Consider the following 6243-nt stretch of genomic DNA (forward strand, 5'->3'; position numbering starts at 1 on the left):
CGCTGACCTTCAACCTTAGTTATGGGGAAGGGTCACATGTACCTGATCGGTCAAGCGTAGCGGTTCTCAAAGGGGGATAAATTGTATGGTATTGTGTAAAATAAAATAAAATAAAATAATAATAAAAAAACTACTTTAGTTTCACGCCATTTAAAAGCTTTGATATGCTTACGTGATGCATTGCCACATATATCTGATATCCTTTCATGAAGAGCCTTTTTTGAAAAATTAGACAATAGGTTTATTACTGCAGGATCTTTTTCGAGAATGAGTATTTGCACTATGCACTATGACTTTAATTCAACTAAATCTTGGAAAAATATGTCTTAATTCTCATTATATTGGATCTTTTAACGCAAATAAATATCTTTATTCTTTGTTATGGCTTTATTCTCAGAACAGTACAAGATTTTTTTTCTATTAAAAAATTATCTGTTATTGTAACATTATGATTTTATTCTCGTAAAATAAAATAGGAATTAGTTGTCATAACATTGCATCTTTTTTTCTCAAAAATATGCAACTATTAAATTCCTATAGCATTATGAGTTACACAAAACTTTCTCCACTGTCAGTGGCCCCTGGACCCAAAAGGTTTGACAACCCTTGGCTTAGTGTGTTTTGAGGATGTCATGAAAATTAACACCGAAAATTGACTGTTTCATAATTCACAGTAAGATTTGGAGCACTTGCTGAGTCTCACTGTAAAGCAGAGAAGAAACTAATGCACCAACACTAGCTGTATCAGAGGCATTTTTAGTGATAGACTGTACTGTAATAGTGATATACTATCATCAAATGCAATGCTGACAAAGGCGGATCAAACAGCTATTTCTGTTATCACTACAACTTTGACGTTTCTTTTCTTCTGCCTTTCCTTTTTTTCTGTTTTTGTCCCCTGTTGTAGGTTCTCCCGCTTTGAGAGGTGTAGCTAACAGCAACGCCTGCTACATCTGCTACAATTATTTTAGCAGTATGTACCACCATTGTTGCTGCCAAGCACTGTTATTTTTGTTTTCTTATCCCTTTCCAATCATCTGTCCTCTTTATATGTCCTGCGTACGTCTCCTCCGCCTCTCCATTTCATTCCAGTCAGTTGCTGTCTTCCTTTGAGCGAGTTATTCCTTGCTTCTGTCATTATAGTGCCTGCTCATAAGAGCATGATATTAGACTTCATACAGTATGTAAAGTACCTTGCTGTAAGCTATACAATACAAATATAATGGACTTGACTTGACTACAACCACGTCAAATAAATACACTAACTGTATTGGCATTGTTGGTCGGATCTGTGGAAGCAGGAGCACCCAACAGGGAAAATGAGCAACATACAGTTCATACTACAGTTCAAATGAAAGAGAACTGACAGAGACAGAAAGGAGGAGAGAGGAGCTGTCTCGGCTCATAGTATTGATGGGAGTATAGCGCTTTTGGAAATTCTGGGAATTCAAAGAGCATTGCTGTTTTGTAAATTGATATGGTGAGCTCTTTAAGGTATAACGGCATTTGATCATGAACATTTTGAGCTTTGTAGGTCAGGAGAAAGAGCTTAAATTCTATTTTGAATTTTACAGCGAGACAGAGCTGTAAAGCTATAGAACAGGAGAGGTACATAAATATATGTCACTGCAAATCTGCAATGTAGCAGAGGTATTTGAGCTGGGAGATTATATGGTTATGCCTGAACTACCACAATGGGATTGTGGTAGTTCAGGCCTTAATGAGCAAAAAATAATATAGCAAATGGATGGATTGGAAATGCAAATGGAGTGTGGACTCTCAGCTTTAATTTAAGAGGTTACACAAAAATATTGCACTTATCATTCAGGAATTGCTGCCATTTTATGAAGAAAACCTACATTGTCAGAGGCTCAACAGTATTTGAACATTTGACATAATTGTAAATAAAATCCTGAGCCCATTGACAGTTTTCTCCTTCTGCCACCTTCAATTGCTCATTGTTTACAGATTTTCTTTGTGTTCAATTTTTCTTACGTAATTTAAAAAAGCTCTATTGGGTTGAAATCGGGACACTGATTTGTGATGTTACAAATGTTCCATTTATTTGCCTTTAAAAAGTCTTCATTCCACAGTATGTTTAGCGTCTTTGTGCATCTTGCATAGTGAAACTTCGTCCTACCAGTATGGCTGAAAATGTAACCTTTTTCTCAGAATTAAGCCGGTCATCAATAAACACCAGTCAGGTTATTCTATGAGCAGCCATACATAGCCTTAACACCACCATGGTTGACACTTGATAATGTGATCACTTGGATCATGCACCGTTTCCTTCTATTCCTTTTCCAACAAAAGTTAATGTAAAGTAAGAAATCACATTCTAAGTAGATAAGACTCTGAAAAAAAACACGCTTATATCAACAGTTTAAACCATAAATATACCGCAAACTATTTCTCACACATCTTACAACATTACCTTAAAAAATAAATGGCTTACAGAAGATTTGATTTCTCCATTAACAACTCAGGCTTCTCCCCGACGTACAAATCTGGTTTCTCAGTCGAGCAGCCGCTTTGATTGCCGTTGCCGGCGAATGATGTCAGATGTGTTCACTGCTAAAGCGACGCAGACTGCCCTCTTTTAAATATGTGCTTGTCTGCGAAATTATCAAAACTCAGTCTAACCCGCCTCCGCGCAGATTTACCCCATTTACGCCTGTGCTGAAAATAGAGCCTGCAATGTAAACACCTGTCTGTCCATTTACATGCACATGAAATATAAAAATCTGTCTGTCTGAAGGGTGCAATCTGACTTATTCCAGAGTTGAGGGCAGTTTAGTTTTGTCCTTGCGGTCTACTCCGAATTACGTCCTGGCAGACCCCTCAAGAGAAGAAGCGTTGGTTTTTTTTGGCACCCTGTTGCTTCAGGGAGGAGGAGATTGTCAGGCTGCATTTCCAATGGTGCTCGCGAGCCCCTCCTCTGGAGGCTTGAGCATATGTAGTCAACTCTATGACCCCTTGTTTGGTTTGTTAGAAGATCAACGAGAGTAAGAAAAGATGAGGAAGAGGGAGGATGAAGAGGTCAAACATAATTCCACCTGAAGCTCTTTTTGCAAATTATAGTAATGTTTCTTTTGTGTCACGTTGCCTCCAACATGGCAGCAAAACAAGTCCAACTCACTGACGCTTCCAAGCAGCCGAGCAGGGAAAAGGACTAGGATGAGGAAGAGGAAGACAGCCAATAGGCTTGTGTTTTGTGTCATGCTTTCAGTTCACAATGAAACATTTGGACCAACATAAAAACAAAACCTTCCAATTTTTTTAGAGCTAAATGTATTAGTTTGTTTCAGCTTGTATTTATGATTTAGTTCAAACATTCAATTTTGATTTGATCCCAACCAAGCATACTGTATTACTTTTGCCTAGTCAAAAACGAACAATAACGCAAAGTATAAATATTATATACTAAATATTACAGACTACTTTGATTATTCTTTCTTCCATTCCTTATTTTTCACTTCTAATGTATTGCTTCATTTAATCTTTCCTTTATTTATTTCTTCCCTACTGACCTACCTTATTGCCCTTCTATTTCCTTCCTTTCTTCCTCATTTATTTCTTCTGCAATTGCTTCATTTTCGTTTTCTTTGTTACTTTCCAAAATACAAAGGCAGCCTGTAAAGCAGCAATCCATCCTACCAGTAACTATAAATGAACAAAGAAAACAAAACACATTTACCTACTAAAACAGAGACATTTAATCAGAAAGGGTTCCACGGTGGACCGAGTGTGAAAACATTTAGTTTGAAGTAAAATTGCTATTTAGGTAAAACTGTGGTACAAAAAATGGATGGATGGATGGATGGCTATTACTTTTAAATTGTGCCCTGTGACTGACTGGCGACCAGTTCAGGGTTTAGTCCGCCTTTCGCCCGAAGTCAGCTGCGATCGGCTCCAGCATGTCTGCGACCCTAGTGAGGATAAGCGTTTCAGGAACTGGATGGATGAAAATTAAATTGTCACAGCAGCAATACTGACACATTTATACTTGCATTAATAATATAGAAATATCTAATATCTAACATCTATGTAAAACAAATACAAGCGCAGTCATGAGGAAAAAGTAAAAGACAACAAACAACAAAAAAAACCCCCAGAAGATTAAGATTTTGTATGTATTTTTATGTATGTATTTCTGTACAATTTGTGCAAATTTTAAGTATACCGGTAATTTTGACAGTGATATATAATGATACAATGATGACCTATAATACACCCAATATGTACAGTTTATGAAACTGTTGATATGCATAATATATATGCATAATATTGTTCATCCATCCATCCATTTTCTGTTCCGCTTATCCTCACATGAGTCGCGGGTGTGCTGGAGCCTATCCAGCTATCTTCGGGCGAGAGGCGGGGTACACCCTGAACTGGTCCCCAGCCAATCGCAGGGCACATAGAAACAAACAACCATTCCCACTGACATCCACACCTACGGGCAATTTAGAGTCTTCAGTCAACCTACGTGATCCTGTTAATTGAAAGTCATATTTGAACGATGGGATAATAACATAAATATTATATAGCACCCATGTTATGACGGAGAGAAGTTTGCTCATGATATCTGGTCCCTCACTGACTCAAACGTCTCCATCTTTAGTCTTAAATAAAGCACATGCCGATGTGGGGTTGCGCCAGTGGCCGTGGACAGTAAGCGCTCTCCTTGCAGCAAGCAGATAAAGATGAGGTCGGCACCCTCCACACATGAAAACAGGAAAGCAATGCTGGTCCAATCAAAAGTTCTATTAACCTGAAGCACTGAGAGCTAATTGAGGGGCGGGCGATCCACAGGGCCAGCAACACGGCGGTGTTAGCAGGCGTGGTAGCGTGATACGTTTGACATATTTGTAATTATGAGGGATAATAAGGAGTCAAAGCAGGCAAACAGATGAGCAGGACATTTGGGCCAAAACATAAGGATTCTACCAACCTTTGATAACCCACATGAGTATTACATATATAGAAGTTGAGGGGGTGGAGGGCTAGAAGCTTTCTGAACGTGGACGTTGGCGGTGGAGCTGATGGCGGCTCCTCTGATGCTCTCTTATCTCCTCCCTAGGGTGAAAGATGTTCTAATCTGTCACCGCAATACTCTTAAACCCTGGTACGGCGATTGGACCAACTTTTGTTGGCTATAATCCTCCGTGCCGGCGAGGGGAGGTCATATTTGTCACAAATGTGCCAGCCCCCTCCCCCCACACCTCCGTCCACCCCCCGAGTGGGCTTAATTTAGAGTTTAAAATGCATTTGGAAGATGGTATAAACACACAGCACATGAAGGGACTCACTAGAACCAGTCTGTTGAATTACAACAAGAACACATTTTCCTCAATGCTGACGTTCATCTTATAATGAAAAAAATGCACCTAGTAGACGGGATTAGTGGTTCTCAAACCTTTTACACCAAGTATCACCTCAAAAAATACTTAGCTATAGCACTACCAGGACCAACATTAGTGTAATAGGCCTAAGTGTTTATCAAAAATGAGGCAGAGGTTTTATTCCCAAGAGTTTGAATATTAACACGGAATTTAAATATAGGGACATGAATAAATGTACTTCGATGGTTCAATTAAAATGTACCACAGATAAAATTCAGTAAAAATAGTACCAAAATAGAAATTTGAAAACAAACAGTTCTAATCATTTAAATAAAAATATTTTATATTTACAAGTTACAATGCAACTGAACTGTACTTTACTGGATGAAAAAAAGCCACTGTAATATGATGCACAGTTTGCACTTTTAATTCAGTGTTTTTCTTTTCACAGGTCACTGATGGTGTAATGGTCCATTCGCTTGATTTCGGTGCAGGCAGCGTGGGTTCAGTGACGGTGTGAATGTGAGTGCGAATGGTTGTCCGTGTCTACATGTGCCCTGTGACTGAGTGGCGACCAGTTCAAGGTGTAGTCCGCCTTTCACCTGAAGTTAGCTAGGATAGGCCTCAGTGCCCCGTGACCCTGAACAGCAGTATTGAGAATGGATGAATAGATTCTTTAACATACTAGTAGAGGGAGCTACCATCTCTAATTGTATGCATGCTAAACTTCATGCTAAAGAATCACTGGACTAGATAAAGTGCTAACCTGAGCGCCCCAAATGTTTTCCCAATATATTAATTAAAAATATGCAACAAAGTTCAAACAATTTTGGAGTTCTTGTGTAATCCAGTGAGAGGAAAACCTGGCACAAGTAGGGTGAGTCCCTCTCTTCCCTTC

This window comes from Phyllopteryx taeniolatus, chromosome 1, assembly GCF_024500385.1.
Source record: "Phyllopteryx taeniolatus isolate TA_2022b chromosome 1, UOR_Ptae_1.2, whole genome shotgun sequence".
Taxonomy (NCBI): domain Eukaryota; kingdom Metazoa; phylum Chordata; class Actinopteri; order Syngnathiformes; family Syngnathidae; genus Phyllopteryx; species Phyllopteryx taeniolatus.